The sequence below is a fragment of the Camelus ferus genome, chromosome 14 (genome assembly GCF_009834535.1).
Source record: "Camelus ferus isolate YT-003-E chromosome 14, BCGSAC_Cfer_1.0, whole genome shotgun sequence".
In the NCBI taxonomy this organism is placed as follows: domain Eukaryota; kingdom Metazoa; phylum Chordata; class Mammalia; order Artiodactyla; family Camelidae; genus Camelus; species Camelus ferus.
In genome coordinates this window covers 59,512,643-59,539,186 of record NC_045709.1, presented here as the reverse complement: position 1 = coordinate 59,539,186, position 26,544 = coordinate 59,512,643, and the positions used below count along the sequence as shown (strand labels likewise).

The 26,544-nt window shown below is 31.2% G+C and overlaps 2 long non-coding RNA genes across 2 annotated transcripts in view; both read right to left on the bottom strand.

The window, feature by feature from the left end:
- Positions 1-775: 775 nt before the first annotated feature.
- Positions 776-26,544, bottom strand: part of LOC116668730 — a 73,788-nt gene continuing 48,019 nt past the window's right edge. Inside the window, exon 4 of the long non-coding RNA XR_004325972.1 lies at positions 776-1,330. This is a non-coding gene — a long non-coding RNA (uncharacterized LOC116668730). The remainder of the gene's footprint in view (positions 1,331-26,544) is intronic.
- On the bottom strand, positions 4,756-24,197 carry LOC116668731. The gene is made up of 3 exons (XR_004325973.1): positions 23,663-24,197; positions 11,265-11,270; positions 4,756-4,769 (listed from the first exon to the last, which is right to left on the bottom strand). It is a non-coding gene; the product is annotated as an uncharacterized LOC116668731 (long non-coding RNA).

Below are 26,544 nucleotides of genomic sequence, written 5' to 3'. Positions count from 1 at the left end.
GCAGGTTTTTTATGATGTATTTTCATACTATGTTATTTGGCTTTTAAACAGTCATGAAATCAAAGTATAATTGTGGACTGTATTTTTGTGCCCTCCTGTGTCTCATTTAACACTTGTCTTGAATTTAAACTTGCCTGATATTTATATGAAAAACCCTAACTTCTTTTTTTAATATTATCCAGGTCTCTTCATTCATTCTTATAATTTTAAACTTCCAAGTCACTATTTTATATCATATATTGCCAATATAGTTCTTTTTTATTGATCCGATAGGTAAGTTTATTCCATCTGCATTTTTACATAAACGTCTTTGTTTAAATTTTGCTTATTTATTTTATTTTTGTGTGAACTCTTGTTTTTAATGCTTTTGTATTTGCTATCTTCTGATATATCATCTGGGTTTTATTGTTTCCCTCTTGTTTTTCATTTGCTTTGTTTTCAGTGCTTTATCATTCAACTTCCTTTGGTAGTTATTTTTCTGCCTTTATAAAATATACTTATAAAACACATTTATTTACTTGTTAATTTTAAGATTATCATTAAAATTGTTATGAATGATGGGAGAATTTTTTTTCTTTTTCTACATTACTTTATCCTTTATACTTTCTATATTATTATTATCTTTATAATTATTGTAAATTTAAGGCTGTATTCTTTCATTATGTTCTACAATCATAATTTTCATAACTAAATGTATATGCATTGGATTATTCAATTATATCAATATTTACTGCCAGTACTGTTCCTATTATATTATATAAACCCTTAGGGAAAATCCCAAATTTAGCATCAGATCTCATTAAGCAGGGTATAATAATGTTTATTTATTAATTAAACAGATAAGCTTAATTGACTAGGTTACAGTTTTTAAGCAAGCCATGACAAAGTCATTGTTCATGGAAAGGTCATTGAGAACCCATTTCTAGACAGACCATGCCATTCAGTTTTCCTGAGACTCTTCTCATTTTATCACTGAAAGTCTCACCTTTGAGGGACATCTTCAGTCTCAAGAAAAACTAGCATCGCTAGTCATCTTACTTTTGCCTCTGTGTTGCTATTACACATTTTGGTGGCGAGCCTGAGGCAGCTGTTGATCATCAGAAATAGCAAACTGGTGAAAGAGTGAACGAGGACAAGTTATCTATCTGTCCATCAGCATTATCTGATGGTAATAATCTTCTGCAAGTAAGATCTATGGCTTCACATCTGTCTTCCAAACCCCACTCAAGTTTCTCCTGATGTCAACTCTACACTAATTCCATACAAGGAAGGAGAAATGGGAAGTGTAGTCCCCAAGTTGACCACATCGACATTGGACAATCCAGCACACCTAGGGAAAAAGACATAGAAAAATGAGATTAAATTAGTATTAGGGAAACAAGGAGAGAGATTTATAATTCTAGAGTTTATTACTTCATAATTTCAGAAGTACAGTGATTAGGACAATAAAAAAAGTCAGCACATGACAGGGAAATTGGGAAGATAATATGTAGTTGAGCTAAAGTTTAGGGGATTGAGAAGTTCAGGGAAGTGGCAGGTAGAAGTGACTCACATGATTACTAATTTCAACTTGAAACAAAAATATTATGACCAATTAAAGAAAACTTTAATGGAAGTGAAGTCCTAGGCCTACTAGATTTGAATCTGAAAGGGTAGAAAAGCCTTTATCTTGGGTAGAGTGACTGTTGAGGTTGTGTGGTAACCTGGTGAAAATAAAAATGATTCCCAAAACGGATGACTTAGGTCAATTTTTTTTTTTTTTTTACAATATGTGTTGGTATAAAACATAGGTCAGATACAAAGACCATAAGACTGAAGCTAAATAAAGAAAACAGGAACGTATCTGTCACCAAGATTTACATATAAAGCAGTATCAGCAACTCAGAAGACTTCTTTGTGCTTTCTCTCAGTCATTAGTATTTAAAGTAACCAGTCTCCTGACTCTAAAGCAACATCCCTCATAAACATAGGCATAAATATGTTCAATCAAAAATAGTAAATCAAATTCAGCAATATATAAAGAAAATATTTTATGACCAAGCAGGTAAAATATGCAGAAATCCAAAACTTGTTAAATATATGAGTATAAATGTTTATGAAATCATCAACACACTAAGGAAAACAAAATCTGGTTGCGTCAATAGATGCAGAAAAATTTTTCAACAAATTTAAGACTGATTTATGATAACAGACTTTTAACAAATTAAGGATTAAAGGAGAACTTGATAAAAGTTATTTATGAAACCAATTTCATATGATTAAAGCTTAAAATCGCATGCTATATATCAGGAATAAGGCAAAGATATCTTCTTTCACTCTATTTGATAATGTAGTGGAGTTCCTAGCCAATGAAGTAAGGCAGGAAAACACAAGAACACAAAGATTTAAAAGAAATAATAAAAATGTCTAATAACCATAGAAGGTAAGATTTTTCATGTATAAGACCAAAGAATCAACACAAAAGTTAACAGGACTACTAAGTGAGTTAGCAAGGCTAGAGAATATTGATTAATATTCAATAATTAATTGCATTTTTAAATACTGTCAAGGAATAATAAGAAATCATTATATATACATATATATTTCTAATATATAAAAACTGCTTTTATAATAACACTACTAAATATGAAATACTTATTTATAAATCTAATTAAATATTTGCAAGGTATATGTACTATAAACATAAACATTGTTTATTATTAAAGACCTAAAAAAAGTGAAGCCATATACTGTGTTCACAGATTAGAAGACAAAATATTATCATCATGTCAATTTGCTCTAATTTGATGTATAAATTCTTTGCAAACTCAAAGTCACAGCAGGATTTCTATTGTAGGAATCAACAGTCTGATTTGAATTGTACATAGAAAATCAAAGGACAAGAATATGCAAAACAATTTTGTAAACAAAGAATCAAGTTGGAGGACTCTTTTATTCAAACCATTACTATTTGCACTTACTAAAAAGTCACTATCAAGTCAGTTTGGAATTTGTTATATATATATATGAATGAACATATGGATTAGAAATTTCTGGCAAACTTTTTCTGTAAAAGATCAAATAGAAAATATTTTAGATTTTACAAACTCAACTCTGACATGGTAGCTGAAAAGCAGTCATAGATGTTATATAAACAAATAAGCATAGCTTTAATCTAAAAAACTTTACTGACAAAAACCAGTGGCAGGATATAAGTGGCCCATAGGTCATAGTTTTACTAAACTCTAGGATAGATAGTCCAAAAATACATCCACAGGTGTGTGGTCAATTGGTTTTCAACAAAGATGCCAATGTATTTCAATGGGAAATAAACAGCCTTCAACAAATAGTACTTATAAAGTTGGACATCATGTGCAAAAGAGCCCTATAATTTTAACCATAATTTGCACCATATGTATATGTTAACTCAGAATGGATCATAGGTAATTCTTTCTCAAAAAGCTGGTACAGATTGGTCAGACTTTAACGGAAAACTGAAAGTATAATATTTCTAGAAGAAAATACAAGAGGAAATATTTGTGATCTGAATAAGCACATACTTGGATAGGAAGTGACACTGTAAAATAAGCCATACAAGAAAATAACTAATTGATTGTATTTTGCAAAAGTAAAATACTTCTGCCCTTTGAAAGACTTTAGTAAGAAATTGTTTACAGGGTCAAAATTGGAAGAAAATATTTGTTGACATATATCTTATCAGTGACTAGTATTAAGAATATATATATTTTTAAATAAAGCAAGATAACTCTTGAAACCCAATTATTAAGAAAACCACCTAAAAAAATTGGCCAAACAACATGAATAGACATTTCAGCAAATAAGATGTATGGGTGGAAAACAAGCACATAAGATTCACCATCATCATTCATCATTAGGGAAATGCAAATTTAAAGCAATATGAAATACCACTATACATCTATTACAGTGGGTAATATTTTTTAAAGACATAAATTATAACACAAAGTATTGGTGGAGATGTGAAGGAACTGAATACTCACACATCGCTAATGAGAATGTAAAAGTGGTGTAGTTTCATAAAATTAGACATACAATTAACAGATATGTAAGCATGAAATTGCCTTGCAAATAGTTTGGGGCAGCTCTATGCTTATCCCCAGGAATATATGGAATCTGGAACTGACCCTAAGCCAAAATAAGCATAAGGGGTAGCTAGTGTTTTTAATGCAATAAAACTCACAGTAGGGGGCCGATGGCCATTTGCATGGGTATGGATAAAATGGACTGAGTATTGTGAAGAAAATTCTTACGGTCTGTTGAATGCTAGTGCTGATCAGCCTAACAAAAGTAGGTGCTAGCAAAAATGGTAAACTCTTTACATAACTTCAGTTGGAGTTAATAGAAACACCCTTTCAACCACAAAAAAACATATTGTCTCTGACAGCTCCAAAGTTACTGAGATGTTTGTTTACTGGAGAAATCACATATCACATCTGGGAATTCTATTAACAGAGGTTCACAACCTTAACAGGAAAATAATTGAATTGAAGGAGGCACTGAACAACAGAAGGCTCTGTTGAAATTTCAAAGAGACATTGCACAACCAATTTCTTTGGTACCTATGGTCCCTTCCTGATCCAATAGTATTGGAAATTTCTGCTATGTTCAGTCATGCTGATGTGAGCCTATGGCAGAAGCCTATTTGACTCACAGTGGAGTATATATTCTCTAATCCTTGTTTTTTTTCATTCTGTTGATTTTCCTTTATAAAATTATATTATTGGGAATATCTCAATTTATAATTATTTTATCTGATTGATGATTTAATAATGTGAAATGTTCTCTTTATAATGGTATGCGTCTTGTCATTTTCTTCATTTATAATGAGATGGGTACATCAATTTTCCTCTGGTCCATTTTTGCATGCTACATAATTTTTCATACTCTAACTTATATCATCTGCTGTTAAGAAATATAGACTTTATTTTATTTTCATGCTAACAATTACTTTTCTATAATACTTAGAATTTTTGGTCTGTTTACACTTCATATAATTATTGCTATATTTAGTTTAAAACTGTCAATTTCCTTTTGGTTTGTATTTGTTGCAGCTTGTCTTCATTGTTTCTATAATATTTCAAAAAATTTATTCTGGATTAAGCAGGATTTTCTTTTAAAGAATTTCACTTTTCCCACTAGTTTGTTAGACACATGCTAATTTATAATTTTCTAGTATACTGTATAATAGAAGTAGACTTATTAGTGGCTGCTTGAAATTTTTATTCTGAATGTTTTATGAAAAATGGAAAGATAATAAGATGTTTTAGCTTTATTTTCACCCTGAATTTTGTGCTATTATTAATAGATATTTTAATTTCATATATAGTTATAAATATATATTGGACTATTGTTATTAATGTTATGATTAATATTATAGTTTTCAACAGTGATATGTTTTTATAATTATTAACATATCTATATTTTTTGGTCACCATTCCTTTTATTAAAGTCTATCTGAAATCATTTTTCTTTCACCTTGAAAGAATTCTCTTTAGTGTTTCTTTTAGTACAGTTTACTGACAATAAATTCTATCAACTTTTGTTTGTACTAAAACAAAATAGTTTGGTGCTTAATTTATTTTTGAATGGTGAAAGATTCTATGTTGACAAAATTTTCTTCTCTCATTTTAAAGGTTTTTCATTTTTTTCTTGTGTCTTCTATAATTTTTTTTTTTAGTTAACTGTCAGTCTTAATTTTGCTCTTAAAGTAATAATGATATTTTATTCTTTATGATTGCTTTCAGTGTCAAGAACTCTTTAAATATAATGTTCCTCCTTTATCATTGTACATTATATTTAATTATAATCTTACAATTAATAATTTAATTAAATATAAACTATATTTGATTGTTTTTTACCTTGCTTGAATTTTGCTGCAGGGCTCATAACCTCAATCCAATCATGAATTGAATTAGGTGAGGCTTGGTTGATGTTGGAATCACACACATTGCACATCTAGCTTATTTTTTGCTCCTCATGCAGTCCCCTCAGGTTTTTAAATTAGAATCTAACATATTCTAATCTTTAGTTCTCAAATATGTCCTTTTTCTCTCTAGAATATTGGTTAATCTATTTATTTTCCTTGCTTCCACAGATCTCTGGAGTGTTTAAACATACATAAAATATACACACATTTATTAAATATATACATAGAAATATATGTCTTATCATTTATAATTTTAATTAAGAGTGTATTTTCTATAATTTTATATACACATGTAATTTATCCATCTTTTTTCTGGTTTTTGCAGTAAAAGTGTTGGTCTATTATACTCAAATATATCGTTCTTATAAGCAGACCACACAATTCTGGGCTAATATTTTGAAAACAACAATATTAACAAACTGACCCTAAATTTTGTGTATAAATACACAGTGGGGTATATTTTGAGTAGCATCTAGTTATTTGCAGCAATTTTACTTTTCTTATTTTTTTGCTTGCTGTTTTTCATGTGCTACTCCTGTTTCACCACTCTTTATACCCTTAATTCCACATTTTTTTTCTCATTTGGCTAGAGTCATCTTGCTGCTAGATAAACTAGACCCACTGTTAGAATACCAGAATTTATTTAAAAGTAATACCATTTTGGAAGTATTATTTTGGTTCATTGCCCAGAATTATATGTGAAATAAAATTATTTAATATATCAAGGAAAATATTTTATAATAATAAGCTTATTTTAAAGTACCATAATTTAATCAGAAATACTAAGAAGCTCTTGAATAATACTAAATTTGTTTCTCTGGAGAGGCAATATGTAAAATAATACAGTATACTATAGTAAAATTGGCATTGCTCAATATTGAAGATGTGATTCTGGGAGAAAAAATCAAGTTGAGTCTATGAGTTTTTAAAATCTGGAGAAATTACCACATGAGACTTTATCATTGGCCTCAGAGAGAAAACTAATGAAAGCCCTATTATCCAGTTTTGCCTTTCCTTACACTAATAAAAGGTAAAATGCTAAAGAAACAGTATGTCAACAGTTGATGTCAAGTAAATTAATATAATCTCCCTCAAGTTATCAACTGTTAGATTTTCTGAAAACTTGAGATAATAGGATCATTTTTAGCTATTCATTCTAATAAAGATAACAATGTGGCTTTAAAAATGTGAAAAGTGAAACTATTGGATCAAACAATAATTCTTATGATTAAAATAGACTGCAGAAGGAAAAAAAGCTTAATCGATGTTACATATGAGAAAATGTGACTGTCAAACATAAATGTTCAAAGATGTCTAATAAAAACATATTTATAGAGAAGCTTTATTAAACTAGAATAAAAACACATGACCCTACAGAAGTTGCTATAGATATGAATTATTAAACTCAAAGAAGCCTCACATACCTTTCAGTTATTTAAAAATTAGTAGTGGTTCAGGGTCATGTAAGGTTGATGTCCTTGTTGTTCAAATTGTTTTCCTTTTTCATATTGACAAATTTCTTTTTTTTTTTACTATTACCTGTCAATGTATCCTAAAGAGAAAGCACCTTTAGTTGAAAATTAATATTAATTATCACTTTTGCTATCTTTCTATTATTACCACATTAATTAATTATATATTTATGTTAAATTCAACATAATACTAATTTTATGAATAGTTTCTCAACAATCAATATTTATTTATATTTACACTCACATTTACCTTTTATCTTGCTTTTTAATTCCTTCTTCCATGCAATATTTTGTTCTGGCATTATTTTCTTTCTTCCTAAAGGACTCTCTTTAGACTGTCTTTTAGTGCAGGTCTACAAGTGTTGTAGGCTTCCAGCTTTTGTTTGGCTAAACATGTCTTTGATCTCATTTTTAAAGGATTTTTTTTTTCTGGGTATACAATTTAAGGATGCCATTCATAGACTTCAGATTTTCAACATTTCTGAAATTTAGTGTTCAATTTTATTTTTGTTCCTTTGAAGGTAACATGATATTTTTTCTTTGATTGCTTGGGAAATATTTCTCTTTGTGTCTGGTTTTCCTTGTTTTTATTCTGATTGATATTTGCACAGCTTCTTGAATCTCTGACTTGAGTCCATTTGTGAATTTTGGAATACTGTCAGCTACTACCTTCTTAAATACTGCTTTGGTCTCATTCTCTCTCTCTTTTTTCCTACTTCTGTGACTTTGTTACTGAACACAAGTTCCTATGCCTGATGCCAAACGATATCGGAATGTCAGAGTTTGGAGCAGAGAAAGGTTTATTGTAGTGCCAAGCAAGGATGTGTGTCTCAGCTTTAGCTTAATTCTCTGATTGGTTGAGGCAACACAGCTGTTAACATTATTAATCCTAATGCACCAGAAGGTCTGGGGGCTATGTGCTCATGATCCTCCAGTAGTTAATTTCTTCTATTAGGTGGTAGTTTTTAGTATCTGAAAAACTTGGGAAATATGCATGAGATATTATCTGGGTACTTCATTGAGGAGCTATTACAGCAGAGGATCTGGGGAGAGATCTGCTCCTGGAAGACCCGATAGGGTCCTGCTTGGTTGCAACTTGATTTAATGATATGAAAGATTTTTTTCACTGTGTCCCTTATACCTCTAACCCACACATCAAAAAAAAATTTCTTCTTATTTGCATCCTTTCCTTATCTGTGCTTCTATCCAGATATTTTTCTGACCTGTCTTTCATTTACTTATATTCTGTTCTGCTACAACTAATTTGCTTTTAAGTCTGTCTATTGAACACTTTATTTTGATTATTGTATTTTCTGATTCTACAATGTACATTTGGATTTGTTTCTGCATATTTTAATTATCTGATGCTATAGTTAATCTTCATGTCTATTTTAACACATTATTCTCTGTTTTTGTTAACAGGTCAACCTTATCCACTTTAAAGATGTCTGAAGTCTAGGTCATCAGGGTAGTTTTTCTGTTTATTTTCTTTTGCCTTTAGGTGAGTTGATATTCTCTCTTGCAATAAGTAGGATGTTTTCATTGAAGGATAAGACTTATGTATAAAATTCTTTGTAGTCTGTGAGTTATTTTTTTTTCTTTTGACATAGACAATTAACCTTTCCCTTTGTTAGGAAGATGGAGTGACTAATTAATCACCTTAATTCAATCCAGACCAAAATAATGAAAAGTTGTATTACACTTTGGATCAGTCTCTAAGCCTTGGTTCATGTCTGGTTCTCAAGCATTGCCATCTAGTAGTTCCATCTGACCCTGGGAAGTTATGCAATTCTGATATGTACCCATACTGCACTGTTACTCAGATCCCTCAAGTATCTGTTACCTTTTGTGTCTGAAAAGTTGCTAAAGATCTTTTTTTCCTCTGTTTCTAAGAATCAGACCATTCCCAGAGACACTTTGCTGAGATCCTTAGCCTTTTGCTCTGTTTTCAGAAATGGAAAATGCCCTGAGGGAAATAGCTGTTGTAGACTATCATACCAAATTTCAGCACAACTCCCATTTTCCTAGAATTCTGTTCTCTCAAGTCCTTGTCACCTTAGAATATCGCTGATGCATTTAAGTAAATTTAATCTGTTTGTTTATTAATTTTTCTTATCAATGGATTTCTCTTACTCTCTTTAAGAGAGTTGATATACTGCAAGATAATCCACCCTTTCCAAAAACAGAATTAAAATATTCTTTTAAGTTGTTCAAACCATTTAAATTATAATTTAAGTAATCTTTTACAAACAAAATTTAATTGTCAACTTTGAGGACAAGATGTTTGGATGTATGTCTGCCATCAGAAGTATATATATCAACTATTCTCACTTGTAAGTGACCAGGTAAGAGGTTTCCACCAAATTTCAGGAAATAAAATAATTATGCAAATTTCTCATGAGATGATTTGCTATGCTGAAAGAAAAGTTCATCACATATTCCTGAATAATTTGTCTTTCTAAATAATAAGTATTCTTTGTAAAGAATAAATGCACACATATATTTAAATAATCTGATAAATAGTAAAAGTAGTCATCATCTAAAGAACCACAAATTTTAAAGAATTATAAAATCTATTTGTAAAAAATAATTTGTGTTAGATCTCTCTGCCTCATATCATATAGAAAAATAAACTTGAGCTATGTGTAATATCTGAAAGTAACAAAAATTAAGTGAAAATAGAGAGGGTTTCAGATAATAGTTTAAGACGTACTGTGTGGAAGTATTCCTGAGTAAGAAAGGAAATCCAGAAACCATCACATACAAAAGTGATAGATGTAAATATACAAATTACCAATATGTTTAACTTTTCCAACACTTGGTGCTATAATTGCTTGATTTCTGAATTTTCAAGAATATTTTTCTCCTCTTTATTACTGACACTCCCAAAGTCACATAATCAAATTGTCAGCACCAAAAGAATAAGTTCCAAAATCTCAAATCCTCTAGTAATCACTGGAAATACAGCTGAAATAATTCCTCAAATTCATTGTGACAGTAAACCTATTCTTAATCAAAATTATTTTTACCATTTGTATAACTTTAACTTTCTTGATATTTCAAGAAAAAAGTATCTGGTCTATCCTGTTTAGATTCTTCTTTGTAAATAATTTCAATACACTTGTGCCACATTACTCTATAATAATCAACTGATTAAATGAATTTACCTGCTTTATGCTATCATTCTTCAGTTTCTCCAAAGTTCAGAAATCTCCAAAGGGAAAAACAGCAACAACAACAACAACAACTGAAACTTAAAAGAGTAGCTCAGTTCTTCGGGCTTTTATTATTAAAAAAATCAGCTGACAAATAGAATTATGAATGTTTTCTCTGTGACTGCACTGATTATCATTAATGGATAAAACTGCATATTCTATATGTAGAATTCATGTTAACTTAGTAAACCCACACCTCAAATGAGTTCTCAATATTGTCTAGTCCTAAAAATGTATAGTCTTACAATAAGTGTGGCTTTCTATGCTTAAAATTATATGTCTGTATCAGTGAAGATTCTCCAGAGAAGCAGAACAATAGGAGATATTCATATATCTGTACTATGTCATCTTATATAAGGGACTTGACCATCTGCAGATTTTGGTATCCTCAGGATCCTAAAATTAATCACCCACAGATACATAAGAATGACTAGAGATAGAGAGAGAAAGAGGACTTATTTTTATTTTTAGAAATTGGCTGATGCAATTGTAAGGGTTGGTAAATTTGAGATTTGTTAAGGCTGGACAACAGGCTAGAAATTCATTATGTTGCAGTCTTGAATATGAAATCTACAGGGAAGACCATCAAGCTGGAAACTCAAGCATGATATTTATGTTTTAGGCTTAAGTCACAATTCCCTCTTTCAGAAACTTCACTTTTTGCTCTAAAAATCATCAACTGATTGAACGAGACCCACCCACTTTATGAAGGATATCCCATTTTACTTGAAGTTGACTGGTTATAAATATTAATCAATTCTACTTACCTTCACAGCAACCTCCAACCTAGTATTTGACCAAAAAACGGCACCACAGCCTAGCCTAGTTGAAATATAAAATTAATCGTCACAATATGTCTTCTCTCTCTCTCTCTGTCTCTTATTTACCCACACACTCACACATGTGCACTTATAATTTATAATTATGTCATGCCTTCTCCTATCACGTACATATGATATATATGATATAAGTATAAATCTGGAAGAATATATTAAATTGTATTTGGTGTGTTTTAATGAGAGAGAGAGATGGGCATATGCATGAAACCAAAGATTACCTGGTAACTGTACATATTCCTAAATTGGGAGAAAAATATATAATGTATGACATATAATCTATAACATAGTAAATATATATAAATATTTGTAATATGATACTCTATAACATATTTCATATAATTGTATACAGTTGTCCTTCAGTATCCACAGGGGATTGGTTCCAGGACCCCATGGATACCAAAATCTGTGAATGTTCAAGTGCCTCATAGAAAATTACAGTATCCACAGGTTCTGCTTCTGGGGTTCTGTGGGTATGGAGGACCAACTACTATATATCAATTTCTTATCCCAAACAGAAATGACGAGTTTTACATTTTCATAAAAATTGCAGATAGATGTTTTTGAGAACTAGATAAATAATGACTCAAAATTTTCTCTTGAAAAATTTTCTGACAAATATCTAAGGGCATTATAAATAAACAAGTGTTATCAATGATTAATTTTCCTGTTAAATATTTAGATGCATTCTAGAATAATCATCATAAAAAAGATGATGTTGATGTAATGGAATATAAGTGTTTTGAAGATTAAAAAATTACTAAGCCCAGTGTTGAAATTATAATTACATTGCATTTGAAAAGCACAGAAATATGGTATTTTTAATGACCTCCTAATTATTCTTTTTCTTAATTTTACCACTTAATTAGCTTCAAAGGGGAAATTAAAAAATATTGTAAAGTAGGTTAAATATAGAATATTTTAGTTGAGTGAGGGTGTGGATCTCTGGTTTCTTGTTAAGCCAATCTAGAGAGTTATATATATTGGAAAATTTAATTGACACATTGCAACCAAATAACATTTAACTATTTGGCAAAGATTTGTATTTAGAATATTTTTGTGTTTACTTCTAATAATAATCTTTGATCAATAAATTAACTAAAACTACACTAGTAAAATCATGTACACCTTAAAAAATCACTGCTGAAATGAGCCACTATTACTTTGGCTGTGTGTTTGGTTGAAAATCTTCTAGAGCTCACTCACTTATTGGCACAGAGATGCCTATGAAACACAAATTCATGAGTAAAAGAAGGGAATCTAAAATGGAAGTGGGTCAGCAAACAATCAACAGAAGAAATATATACATTTCACTTAGTTTTATATTCTTACATCACTATTCAATCACATTCAGGAGTATATCTAATTCTACATTTTACTACAATAGTGCTACACATTATTTCTATGTTCGTACTGGTATGGAATTTTTGTCATACAATTATGAAGTGAGGGCAATATAAAAACCTTTAAAAAGTATGCCCAGTGATTTTTCCTTAAAGAAAACCTTTCCATGTTTGAAGAAGATAGAAAATGCTAAAATGAGATTTAACTATCATTTTGAAGGGGATGATTATAGAAGCATAATATTGAACTAGAAGGAGGGAAATCAGACAGATTAATCACATTACTAAAAAGTCCACAGGAAAGAATAAATTACATAAACAAAACATCTGGATTATTGAAGAGAAACTAATTAACATAGTAAGAAAAAAGTGCCTGCCGTCTGAATTAGAAAGGAACATTATAAAGGGTATAATCACAACACTGACAATGATTGCCGGCACCTCTAGTAGCAGACACATGTTCTCCCTAAGGGGACATATAATTACAACAAATTGTATCCTAAATATGTGTCTGTAATTTGGTAGGCATGAGATTTCTTGTGAATTCAAGCATTTTTAAGTCACAGAAACATGCCTTTTAAATAAGCCTAACTTATTTTGGAAACGATAGCTTAACATTTTAATCATTGAACAAATCACCAAATAATTATTAAAATAAGTAGTTTAACATTGTTCTTGGTAAGATATATGAAGCACTATTTTACATTATAAAAATATATGTATTAAATTTGGAAGAGTAAAAAACAGTCACATCCTTACATAACCTATTCACACAGTAACCTGAGATGTCTAAATACCCCCTCACATTTTCCTCTTTGGTTGTTAAAGCCAAGAAGTGAAGACCACCAGGAACACTATGTTTAAATAAAATTAGGTTTTATTTTTGCTGTAGAGAGGAGAATATACCCCAGGGGGAATAAGGATGTCTCAAGAGAGTTGGAGTAGGGAAACTTCTAAGATTTAGGATTGCAGTAGAGGGTTTAAGGAGGGATTAAATGAAAGAGAGACAGTTGTGTGTTAAATGTTGTCAAGAAATGAGGGCAGCTCAGTGATTGGACTTCTTCATAAATTTTATTTCCAAGACAGTGGTCTATAAGTGGGCCTCTTGTATTGGTTAGTCAGAAAAGGGAGATTTTCATCATTTTTGTAGTTGCTGCAGCCTTCTATTATACGTGAATGTGATTCTGATGTAGACTTTTCCGAGCTTCACAGTTTGGCTCCCAGCAATGCTATTGCTTTTTATCTTAGATAAAACCCAAGTTGCCAAAAATCTTCATATCTCTTTGGCTAACTTTTTTGGCAAGATAAATTAAATAGTAAAGTTGCACTATAATTACTACACATTTAAGCACAACAAAAGCATCTACCCTTCTACATTGGATACTAAATTATTTTTCTTTTCAATGTGTATGTAATATCTACTTAAAAATTATGTTAGTGAAGATTATTTTTATGAATGGTGTGATGTAGGCATCAGTTTTCCCACATGGCTGTACAATTTTTATAAGACTGTTTATTGAAGGCACTTTTCTACTTTGCCACTTTTTCTTATAGATAAAATGTCTATGTATGCTTGGGTCCATCTCTGGGCTCTCTAGCCCATTGATCTTTTTGTTTATTCTTGTACCAACACCACACTCTCACAATTAATGTAGCTTTAATATAATTATTGCTGATCACCTTGTATTTCTGTAAATGTGTCCTGGCTATTTTGACATTTACATAAATATTATAACCAGTTTTTTTCAATTTCTAATAATTTTAATTAAAGGTATATTGATTCTATAGATTAATATGAACTGACATCTCTACGCTACTAATTAACTTGGTTAATAACTGATACCTATCAATAAAGGTTAAAAGCATTCTGTACAGGTAAAAGTCAGTAATGGTTAATAATCTATTTTGCACATTTTTACCAGGTTTATTTCTAGATAGTTGATATTTTGATGCCACTACTAGTGATATAGTAAAGTAAGACATCTAAGTAAGCACAACCAAGATGAAGAAGTAATATAGTACTAGGAACTACTAAAGTGTTCTTTTCATTCATTATCTCATATTTTGTACCCAGACTACGCAATGTATTCACTTTTATTCATAATTATTTGATGTTCTTTATACTTTTACCAAATAGGCACACATTCCTAAATACTACAGCTTATTTGGTCTTGTATTTTGCAATTTCTATAAATAGAATTATTCAATGTGAAATATGTTCAGTATTATGTTGAGTCCTATCTATGCTATTGTGTGTTTGCATAGTTTATTTTATTTTCACTGCTGTTTAGTTTCTGGTACACAATTAATTTATTCGTTTTATTCTTGAGTTATATGTGCATTGTTTTTAGTTTGGAGGTAATATAAATAATGCTGCTGTTGTACTTTATGCGTATTTATTTGGATACACATGTGCATGCTTACCTGTTGAGTATATACATAGGAGTGGAATTCCTCTGACTTCTCATATGCTTATCTGCATGTAAATTAGATAATGCCAGTTAGCTCTCCTCACTGGTAGTGCAACTTTATACTCCTCTTTTAATGATGAGATTTCCAGTTTCTCCTCAGTGTCACCATTTCTAGGTCCTGCAATTATGGATGAAGGCATTGATTTGGGTTTCCCTGTTGACTTATTAAGATGGAGAATATTGTTATATGCTTATTGATCATTTGACCATATTCTTTAGTAGTGTGTCTATCCAAGCACTTGTTCAGGGTTTTATTTGATTGCGCATTCTATTATCTTACTGATTTTTAGCATTTTAAACACATATCTTCAGTATACCAGATTTTACAATTTGTTTTTGTTGCAAATATTTTTTCCCACTGCTGTTTTTTCTTTCTAATCACTTAATAGTGAATTTTGGTGGCATGCAATTCTGTTTAATTTAGCTAGTCTATTAAGGTTTTCATTTATAGATAGCATTTTTATTTTTAAAAACTCATCTTCTAAAAGACAACAAAAATATTCAGCTATACCATACACGAAAAGCTTTATTATTTTGCCTTTTCACATTCAGGTTTACAAATCTGACAAGATTAGGTTTTTCTGTATGGTATGAGGTAAAAACCAAATTTCTTTATTTTCCATGTGGCTATCCAATTCACATACCCAGTGTTATTAACCATTCTTCTCCAATGCATATTATGTTTATTTTTTTCATAAATCAGATATGCAATTATTTGCTTTTGGACTGTACTGTAGCCAAGGCCCTTCTTCCTATCCTTGCAAAATAACCTATACTTTCTTAATAGCAAAAACATAAGAATTTGTGATATTTGGTTAGATTAATTGTTTCATCATTTTGCACAATTATCTTGACTATTCTTTATCCTTTGCATTTACGCATAATTCATATAATCAGATGTCCATTTTAACTGACACAAGCTCATAGAAAAACTTCAATAAATATTGCTCTTCCTTGGTTTTGTAAATTTGTCTAGAACAAGTTGAAATCTTGTAAGTTGAGTGCTCCAAACCATGGATGCTGTATTTTTTTCTATGATTTAGAATGTAGAATTTTTAATAATATTTTATCAAATTCTATGAAAGATTATACACATTTTAAGTTACATTTATTCTTACAGAGTTGATATTTTAATATCAATATAGTATTTTAATGTTATTTTAAATGGAACATTTTTAGTTTTTTGAGAAACCTCCAAACTGTTTTCCACAGTGGCTGCACCAATTTACGTTAACACCAACAGGGTACAAGGGCTCCCTTTTCTCCACATCCTCATCATTGTTTGTTATTTGTGTTCTTTTTGATGATAGCCATTCTGACAGCTGTGAGGTGACATCTCATTGTGGTTTTGATTTGCATTTCCCTGATGATTAGCAATGTTGAGCATCTTTTCATGTACTTGTTGGCCATCTTCATTTCTTCTTTGATAAATGTCTATTCAATTGTGACTATTTTTAATCAGTTCTTTTTTTTGATATTGTGCTGTATGAACTGTTTATATATGCTGGATATATTTTCTCCCATTCAGTAGGTTGTCCTTTTGTCTGGTTGACAATTTCCTTTGTTGTGCAAAGCCTTCATTTTAACCAGGTGACATTTGTTTATTTTGCTTTTATTTCCTTTGTTTTAGGGGATGGATCCAAAAAAATATTGCTATGATTTATGTCAAAAAGTGTTTTGCCTATGTTTTCCCTTAGGAGTCTTATGGTTTCTGGTCTTACAATTAAGTCTTTAATCTATTTTGAATTTATTTTTGTATATACTGTTATAGAATGTTCTAAGTTCATTCTTTTGCATGTAGCTGTCTAGGTTTCCTAGCACCAGGTATTAAAGAAACTGTCTTTTCTCCATTGTGTATTCTTGCCTCCTTTTTTCTAGAGTAATTGTTCCAGCCTAGTTCACTTCTGGGCATATATCCAAAAACACTAATTCAGGAAGATGGATGCACCCCAATATTTATAGCAGCATTATTTACAATTGCCTAGATATGAAAGCAACATAAGTATCCATCAACAGAAGAATGGACAAAAAAGATGTATTATAGATATACAAAGGTATACTACTCATCCATAAAAAAATGAAATTCTGTCATTTACAAGAACATAGATAGGCTTGAAAGGTATTATGCTAAGTGAAATAAGTCAGAGAAAAGTAAATACTGTATGAGATCACCTATGTATGGAATCTAAAAAAAAAAAAAAACACAAACCAGTGAATATAACAAAACAAATAATAAAAATGAATCAGACTCACAGATGTAGAGAACAAACTAATGGTTACCAGTGGGTATAAGGAAGGAAAATAGATTAAGAGGTACCTCATCATATAGGGTTGAGCAATTAAGAGGTACAAACTATTGTGTATCCATAAGCTACAAGGATATATTGTACAACATGGGAATTATAGCCAGTATTTTTTAATGGCTATAAATGGAGAATAACCTTTAAAAATTGTGAATTATTATATTGTGCACCTGTAACTTATATAATATTGCATATCAACTATAATTAAATAAAAATGTTTTTAAAAATTAACTGGTATGTTTTAAATTTTAGTTTTCTAAATCTTTACTGCTATTATTTAAAGTAAAATTTAGGACCAAAGTTTTAACTCTTTTCCACATGTCTATTATATGACTGCAATCAGTCATCTTGGACATTTTCTCATGGTTATCAGTGAAATGAGTTTTGCACCATAGCAAGTGTCTTTTAGATCTCTGATTATGCTACCATTGACAAGTTCTGACTGGGCAAAGCAAATCACACAGAAGAGCCCTCCCACATTCTGAGCCAAACACTTTTCAATGTGTCAGTGAAATGAATTTATCTCAGTCTACCTTCTGGCCAAAATTACTTATCCTTCCCATATGTAATACACGTTAACAACTATCCAAGAACCACAAAAATCTCATCGAATTATAACACTGAACTTGAAGTCCAAGGTCTTGTGATTTACACTTGGTCCAGGTGTAGCACCATGTGTGTTACTTTTCTTGATGTGGACGCTTTTGGATTTCAAAGACCAGTTATCTGCTCTTCACACACCCAAAATGCAATGAGGACTAAGGGAGAGGATAACTTATAAGCACTCCCATTGAGTAGGGGGAAATGGAAGAAAACTACTGTCACTGGTTTGGAGTCATTTTGCAACGCAATAGGAACATTTGGCAGGTACACTAGGTATGGGGCATGGAATGTTCTTTCATTTGGCTTAGCCTCTTAAAGTGGGGCCTCCAGTCCATTTTTCTCTGCAACTTTTGATGCTGTCCTCTAGGAAGCCCTTACTTTTACCCTTCTTGGATACTTCTAAATAAGGTAGTGGGTTATATGCTCTTTAAGCCACATTCTTAGCCTTTTTTCACCCTAGAGAAATTTGGGCCCTAAGATGTATTTCTATCATCAAAATTTTAGCCCCTTTAATCAAGAGTGGAAGCGCATTTGCTAATACAGTCCCATTGAAAACATGTTTCCTATAAATTTGAATGTATTCCATTTCATGTGTCAAAAGCTATTCTAACAAACTTTTTAAAGTCATGATTTTCCTTTTCTATCTACCTTAATCTAAGCTTTTGTGCTGCTGCTGAGAAACAATGCCCTTAAGTCTCCTAGAAGCCATTTTACCTCAGAGGGCATATTTCTTTAACTTTTCCAATGGTATTACCAAAGAGATTACAGTCATGCCTTTGCCCCCAGAATGTATTTTACTTTGAGAAGGCTTTTTGTCTAAAAGGGACTGAGGATAAGAAAAATAACTTCCCCCCACCTCCAGCCAAGAGAATTTTGAGCTGCTTCTATTTTTATCTAAGTTTTGTTTGCAATTTCTTCTATTCTCCCCTTAGTTTTTTCTCTTTCTTCTGGTATCCTATCATATGCACCCAGTAAAATTCATATATGTCAAGATTCTTCTCAGAAATCTCACTGCTCATATTTTAAAGTTCATTAGATACATTTTTTTCTATCCTCTGAAATACCAGAAATATCATTTATGTCACAACTGCATCACGTGGGTTACCATTTTTCCAGGCTTCCCATAATATTTTTATTCACCATATTTTGGCTCCTGCAAATAGTCTCTTCAGTAATTTGCCAGATTCTGTTATTGACCTTGTCTCAGGATCCAAAACTCAAAGTTGCGTGTGTGTTTTTCTTTTTCCAACAGCAGCACAATCCCATAACAAATTTGTCTTATATAGCTACTGTGGCATAAGGAAATACCTCTGTAGTGATTATGTGTCAGCAGTTCTCAGAGTATGTTTTAAGAAGTTTTGTGATTTCCAAGTTTCTCTAGGGTCTGTAATTGTCAAGGTTATTTTTACCATGATTCTAAACTACTATTTTCCTTTTTTAGTCAAAATTGTACAGTAGTGTTTTCCAGATGTCATATGAAATGTTGTGACAAATTTCTAAATGTTAATGGGACGTATAATTGTGTATTTGTGTTTTTGACATAACTTTCTAAGTTAGTATGTTTAGGGTATGAAATATATGCATTTTCTAACTCATTTGTCTTTAGTATCTCTACTGTGTTCTTACTAACTGTTTGGTCATACTTGCTATAAACTTTGTAACCTTATTTTGGTCCAAAACTTTGGTATTTTTAAATCTCCAAATTTTGCCATGGAATACAACAAGAAGTAAGTGTGCTTTTTTTTTTTTTTTTTTTTTGCCTTGATTTGTTATAGTATCTTAAACTTTTAAATATATTTACAATTTATCTAAAACAAATATTATCTTAGAATTTAATGACCTAATATTCTACTTTCTTGATAATCTCAGCCTCTTTCATAGCTTCAGTCCACTCCCTGTTTCTGTATTATCCCTGTCTAAAGACAACAGGCCCATGGAGATATATATCATGTTTCCGAATTCTGCAGATTCTAAGGGAAAATAACAAAAAACATGCAAAAGCAGCTTAATACCCCTTTACCTTAGTTTACCTTTTAAATATGAGACTATGAAGTGTTTTGTATCGATAATGGATATATTGATGAAATTATTTTTGGCTCTTTTTTCTTAGGAAAGAGATAGAAGCACTTAAAATTTTTATTAATTGATGAGGCTTTTATGGTTAAAACTTTAAATATTGTTGTGCATTTTCTTTAAATTTTACCTGCTTTTGCATCTCTGTGGATTCTGTATATTAGAGCAAGAGATAAGATGACAGGAAACAGAAATATAAAAGCTGAAATATATTTGTCTCCACGTGTATAAAATGTTTGGTTGATTCCATCCATTCAATTTCATCATAGTATATTTGAAAATGGACAAGACGTTGTTTGCTTTATGTTTACTTTATAGTTTCAACACAAAAATCTCAAAATACCTTGCAACTTTAAATACAGCAGAAAAATGACATTGAAGATAAAATTATATATTTTATGAGATTTGTGACATGAAAATTACCTGAAAATGATTAGTACTTTTAAGAAAATTAGTATGTGTTTAGGTGTCAACATTTGTTCATAAAGAACTGGCTTATAGCTGGAAGGATGTTCATGTAAAATTTCTCTTCAACTCATTCTTAAATCTAATCTATTTTCTCTCTCCATCCACTGATATCTTCAGCCCAAGTAACTGTGACTTCTCATTTAACCATTGTAGTGACTTAGTAACCAGTTTTCAGGAATCTATTCCTACTCTCTTCTACTCTTTTTCCACATATAAGAGTGACATTTACAAACTGTAATTATGTTAATCTCATTGCACCCACATCTCAGATTTCACTTTAAGTCATTTATGTATTGATCAAAATTAGGTTTGGCCAAATATAACCATATTCATAAGTATAGCAGTGTCCAGAGTATCAATTTTCTGTCATAAAATACACTTTGGTAAGGTGTCTGAAATGGCAGAGCAAGCAGCCCTGAGCTTAAACAGACACACCAAAATTACAACTATTTAGAGAGCAACTATCTGTGTAAATGACCTCAAGGCTGGCAAAAACTGACTTTCTATGACTAAAATTTAAAGAAGGAATTACAACTAGATATGTAAGATGGGCAGACACATGGTATAGTCAAGACCCATATGCCTGGGTAGGTGACCTACAAAGAGGAGGATAATCACAATTTCAGAAGTTATCCCCAAGAATGAAGGGCCTGAGCCCTACATTGGACTAAGCCATGAGGTCCTATAACAGGAAGTTGAACCCCAAGAACATCTGACTTTGAATGTCCATGGGGCTTTCATACAGAAGGCTGTAAGGTGTGTGCAGAATCTCACAGGCTCCAAGTACCAGTAAATTAAAAGAAACCTGGGTCAGACCCACTTGCTGACCTTGGAGAACCTCCCAATGGGCATGAGGCAACTGAGACTCCCATAGGGACTTAGATTCTGGCAGCAACCATTTTTGTGAACTTACTCAACTATGAGGACACTGATACTGGCAAGCACTTTATTAGAGTACTTCTAGCCTATTAGCACCAATGGCTTACTTGCCCACTAGTGGGCTGGTACAGATCCAGGGCCACTAAAGCTGTGCAGCCATCTATGCAGGAATTCGACCTGCCCACCAGCAGTTTGACACGAGCCCCAGGCCCTCCAGACTTCACAGTCAGCTGCACTGGGACATGGTCCTACCCACCAGTGAACTAGCACCAGCTCCAGTACTCACTGAACCATTTATCCATCTGCACCATGATATGACCCCACCCACAGCAGGCCCACAATCACCACATGATGCAAGGCCTGGCAGCCAACCAGGCAAGAGCCCAGCCTTGCCTACCAGCATAACCACAATAGTTGGCCTCACCAAAACAGAAGGACCCACAAAGACCAAATACCAGAAACTCCAGAGCATATAGCTTTGGTTACCAGAGGGAAGTGTGCTATTGGGCCCCAAAGAACATCTGCTACATAAGGTCTCTTCTCCAAGATCAGAAAATGTAAACCATCTAAAACATAGAAAAAACAAACAACAAACAAACACAGAGACTTAGGCAAAATAAGGAGACAGAAGAATGTGTACCAATTGAAGGAACAAGATAAAAATCTCAAGTTAAAAAAAAAAAAAAACTAAATGAGATGGAGATAAGCCAATATACAGATACCCAATGTACAGTTCAATATATACCATAATGATGATCAATGATTTCAGGAGAAGAATAGATAAACACAATGAGAAGTTTTCAACAAAGAATTAGAATATATAAAAAACTACCAAACAGAGTTGAAGAGTATAATAAGTGAAATAAAAAAAAAAAAGACGCTAAAAGAAAACAATAGTAGATTAGATGATACAAAGGAACACATCAGCAATTGGAAGACAAAGTAGTGAAAATCACTCAAGCTGAACAGAAAAAAGAAAATGAACCATAAAAAATGTGAACAATTTAAGAGAACTCTGAGACAATTTCAAACATACTAACATTTACATTATAGGCTTCCCAGAAGGAAAAGAGAAAGAAAAACTTGTTTGAAGAATTTGTTTGAAGAAATAGTAGCTGAAACCTTTCATAATCTGAGGAAAGAAAGAGACAGGTCCAGAAACACAAGGAGTCCAAAAGATGAAACCAAACTGGTTCACACCAAGATACATTATAATTAAAATGGAAAAATAAAAATAGAGAATTTTAGAAGCAGTAAGAAAAAAGGTACTTTGGTAGAGGGGAACTCCCATTAGACTATCTGCTGATTTTCAACAGAAACTTTGCAAGCCAGGTGAGCTGGCAGGATAATTCAAAATGATTAAAGAAAAACACACCTACAACCAAGAATACTCTACCCAGCAAGGCTATCATTTGTATTTGAAGGTGAGATCAAAAGTCTTACAGGTAAGCAAAAGCTAAAAATTCAGCATCATTAAGCTGACTTTACAAGAAATGTTAGAGGCTTCTCTAAGTGAAAAAGAAAAGGCCACAACTAGAAATATGAAAATTATAAAATGAAAAGCCTCAATGGTGAAAGCAAGCATACAATAATGATAGCTTATCAACCACTTATAAAATCTAGTAGTAGGATAAAAGCCAAAAGTAGTAAAATCATCTATACCCACAAAAAGCAGTTAAGGAATACACACACATAACAGAAAGATGGAAAATATATCAGAAACAATAAACATGGGGGAAGGAGTAAAAAATGCAAGATTGTTAGAATGTTCTGGGAATTAAGAGATTATCAGCTTAAAATAATCATATGTATGTAGACTTACACATGTATGTATATATATGATGTTCTATATGAATCTCATGGTAACCACAAATACAAAACTTACAGTGGATACATACAGAAAAAAGAAAAAAAAAAGGAATTTAAACATATTACTAAAGATAGTTATCAAATCATCAAGGAAGAGAACAAAATAAGAAAAATCAATTAAAAATTATAAAATAACCAGAAAACAATTAACAAAATGGCAAGAAGTTCATACTTATCAATAATCACTTTAAGTGTAAATGGACTAATGTGCCAATCAAAAGAAATAGAGTGTCTGAATGGATACAAAAATAAGACCAATATATATACTGCCTACAATAAATTCACTTCATATCTAAAGACATATCCAGGCTGAAAAAAAGAAAAGATAGTCCATGTGAATAGAAAAAAAAAAAAAAAAAAAAGGAAGAAGAAGTCTGGTGCAGCAATATTTATGGAAGACAAAATTTACTTTAAAACAAGGACTGTAACAAGAGACAAATAAGGACATTGCATAGTGATCAAGTGATCAACCTAATAAGAAAGTAAAATAATTGTAAATATATATGAACCCAACATAAAAGGATCTTAATACATGAAGCAAATGCTGACAAACATAAAGGGTGGAAGTGATAGTAACAATAAAAGTTCAGGTTTTAACACCTTACTTATATCAATGGACAGATTATCCAGTCAAAAAATAAGGGAAAACTCATCCTAAATGACTCTCTAGACCAAATGCTAGATATGCATACATATATATGTTAAGAGAGAGAGAGAATATTTTCACCCAAAAGCAGCAAAATATTTATCCTTTTCAATGGCACTAGAATATTCTTCAGGATTGATGACATGCTAGGCCATAGAAAAAAAGTCTCAATAAACTTAAGAAGACTAAAATCATATCAGTTATCTATTCAAGCATCTATTCAATGTTATGAGGCTAGAAATCAACTACAAAAAAAAAAAACTAAAAAAAAAATATAAACATTTGGAGACTAAACAATATGCTTCTAAACTACCAATGGGCCACTGAAGAAATCAAAGAGGAAATTTTAAAATACCCAGAGACAAATGAAAATGAAAATGGAAATACAATAATCCAAAATCTTTGGGACACAGCAAAAGCAATTGTAAGAGGGAAGTTTATACTGTTATAAGCTTACTTCAAGAAATGAGAAAAAACTCAAATAAACAAACTAACCTTACAAATAATGTAACAAAAAAAAAAAAAAAAAGAAAAAGAAAACCCAAAGTTAGCAGAAGGAAGTATATGATAAATATCAAAGAGAAAAGAAATTAAATGGATACTAAAAACAATAGAAAAGAGTAATGAAAATCAAGGAAGATTATTTTAAAAGATACATAAAATTAATAAACTTTTAGCCAAACTTACTAAGAAAAATTAGAGGGCTCAAACAAAATAATATTGTAAATAAAAGAAGAGAAGTCACAACTAACACCAGAGAAACAAAAAGGATCATAGAAATTACTATGTAGTATTATAAGCCAATAAAATGGACTAGAAGAACAAGTAAATTATCAGAAACATACAATCTATCATGACTGAATCAGGAAGAAATAGAAAATATGAACATATCAATTACCAGTAATGAAATTAAATCAGTAATAAAAAACTTCCAATATTCAAAAAAGTCCAGGATCAGATGACTTCACAGGTGAATTCTCCCAAACATTTAAAGAACAGTTAACATTTATCCTTCTCAAACATTCTCAAAAATTGAAAAGCAAGGAACACTTTCAAACTAATTCTACAAGGCCAGCATCACCATGGCAACAAAACCAGACAAAGACACCACACACAAACACAAATTACAAGCCAATATCTTTGATGAACATAAATGCAGAAATCCTCAATAAAATATTAGCAAAACAAATTCAAAAATTCACTAAAAGGATTATCATCATGATCAGGAGGGATTTATTCCAACAATACAAGCCTGATCCAATATCCTCAAATCAATGTTATTGCCCATATTAACAAATTAAAGAATAAAAATCATATGATAATCTCAATAGATGCAGAAACAGCTTTTGACAAAATTCAACATCCATTTATGCTAAGAAATCCCAACAAAGTGTGTATAGGGGGAACATACTTCAATATAATTAAAGCCATACATGACAAACCCACAGTCAATATCATGCTCAATTGTGAAAAGCTGAAAACTTTTTTTTAATATCTAGAACAAGACAAAGATATTCACTCTTGCCATTTTTATTCAACATAGTAGTAGAAATCCTACTCACATCAGTCAGAAAAGAAAAATAAATAAATAAAAGGAATCCAAACTAGAAAGGAAGAGGCAAAATTGTCATGGTTTGTAGATGACATAATACTATATATAATTTTAAAGAAATCACCAAAACTCTATTATTCAGCATGAATTCAGCAAAGTTGCAGCATACAAATCTAATATACATAAATTTGTTGGGTTTTTATACACTAACAACATATCATCAGAATAAATTTAAGAAAACAATCCCACTTATGATTTTATTAAGGTGAATAGAATATCTAGCAATAAATCTAACTAAGTAGGTAAAAGATTTGTATTTGGTAAGCAGTAAGACATTGATGAAATAAATTGAAGATTATATAAACAAATGGAAATATATACAGTGCTCATAGATTGCAAGAGTCAAAATTGTGAATATGACCATATTGCCTAAGGAGATATACAGATTCAAAGAAATTTTTGTCAAAATACCAATTGTCATTTTTCACAGAATTAGAACAAATAATTCTAAAATTTGAGTGAAAACACAATAGACACCAAATAGCTCAAAAAAATCTTGAGAAAGAAGTAAAATGCTGGAGATACCACACACTCTGATTTCAAACTATACTACAAAGCTATACAAATCAAAGCAATATGGTACTGGTACAAAAACTGACACTTGCATCAATGGAATAAAATATAGAGCTTGGAAATGAAACCAAAGTTATATGGTCAATTAATCTATGACAAAGAAGGCAAGAATATACAATGGGGAATAGATGGCCTTTTCAATAAATGGTGTTTGGAAAACTGGATAGCTACATGCAAACTAATCCAACTGGATTACCTTCTAATACAATATACAAAAATCAACACAAAGTTCAATTA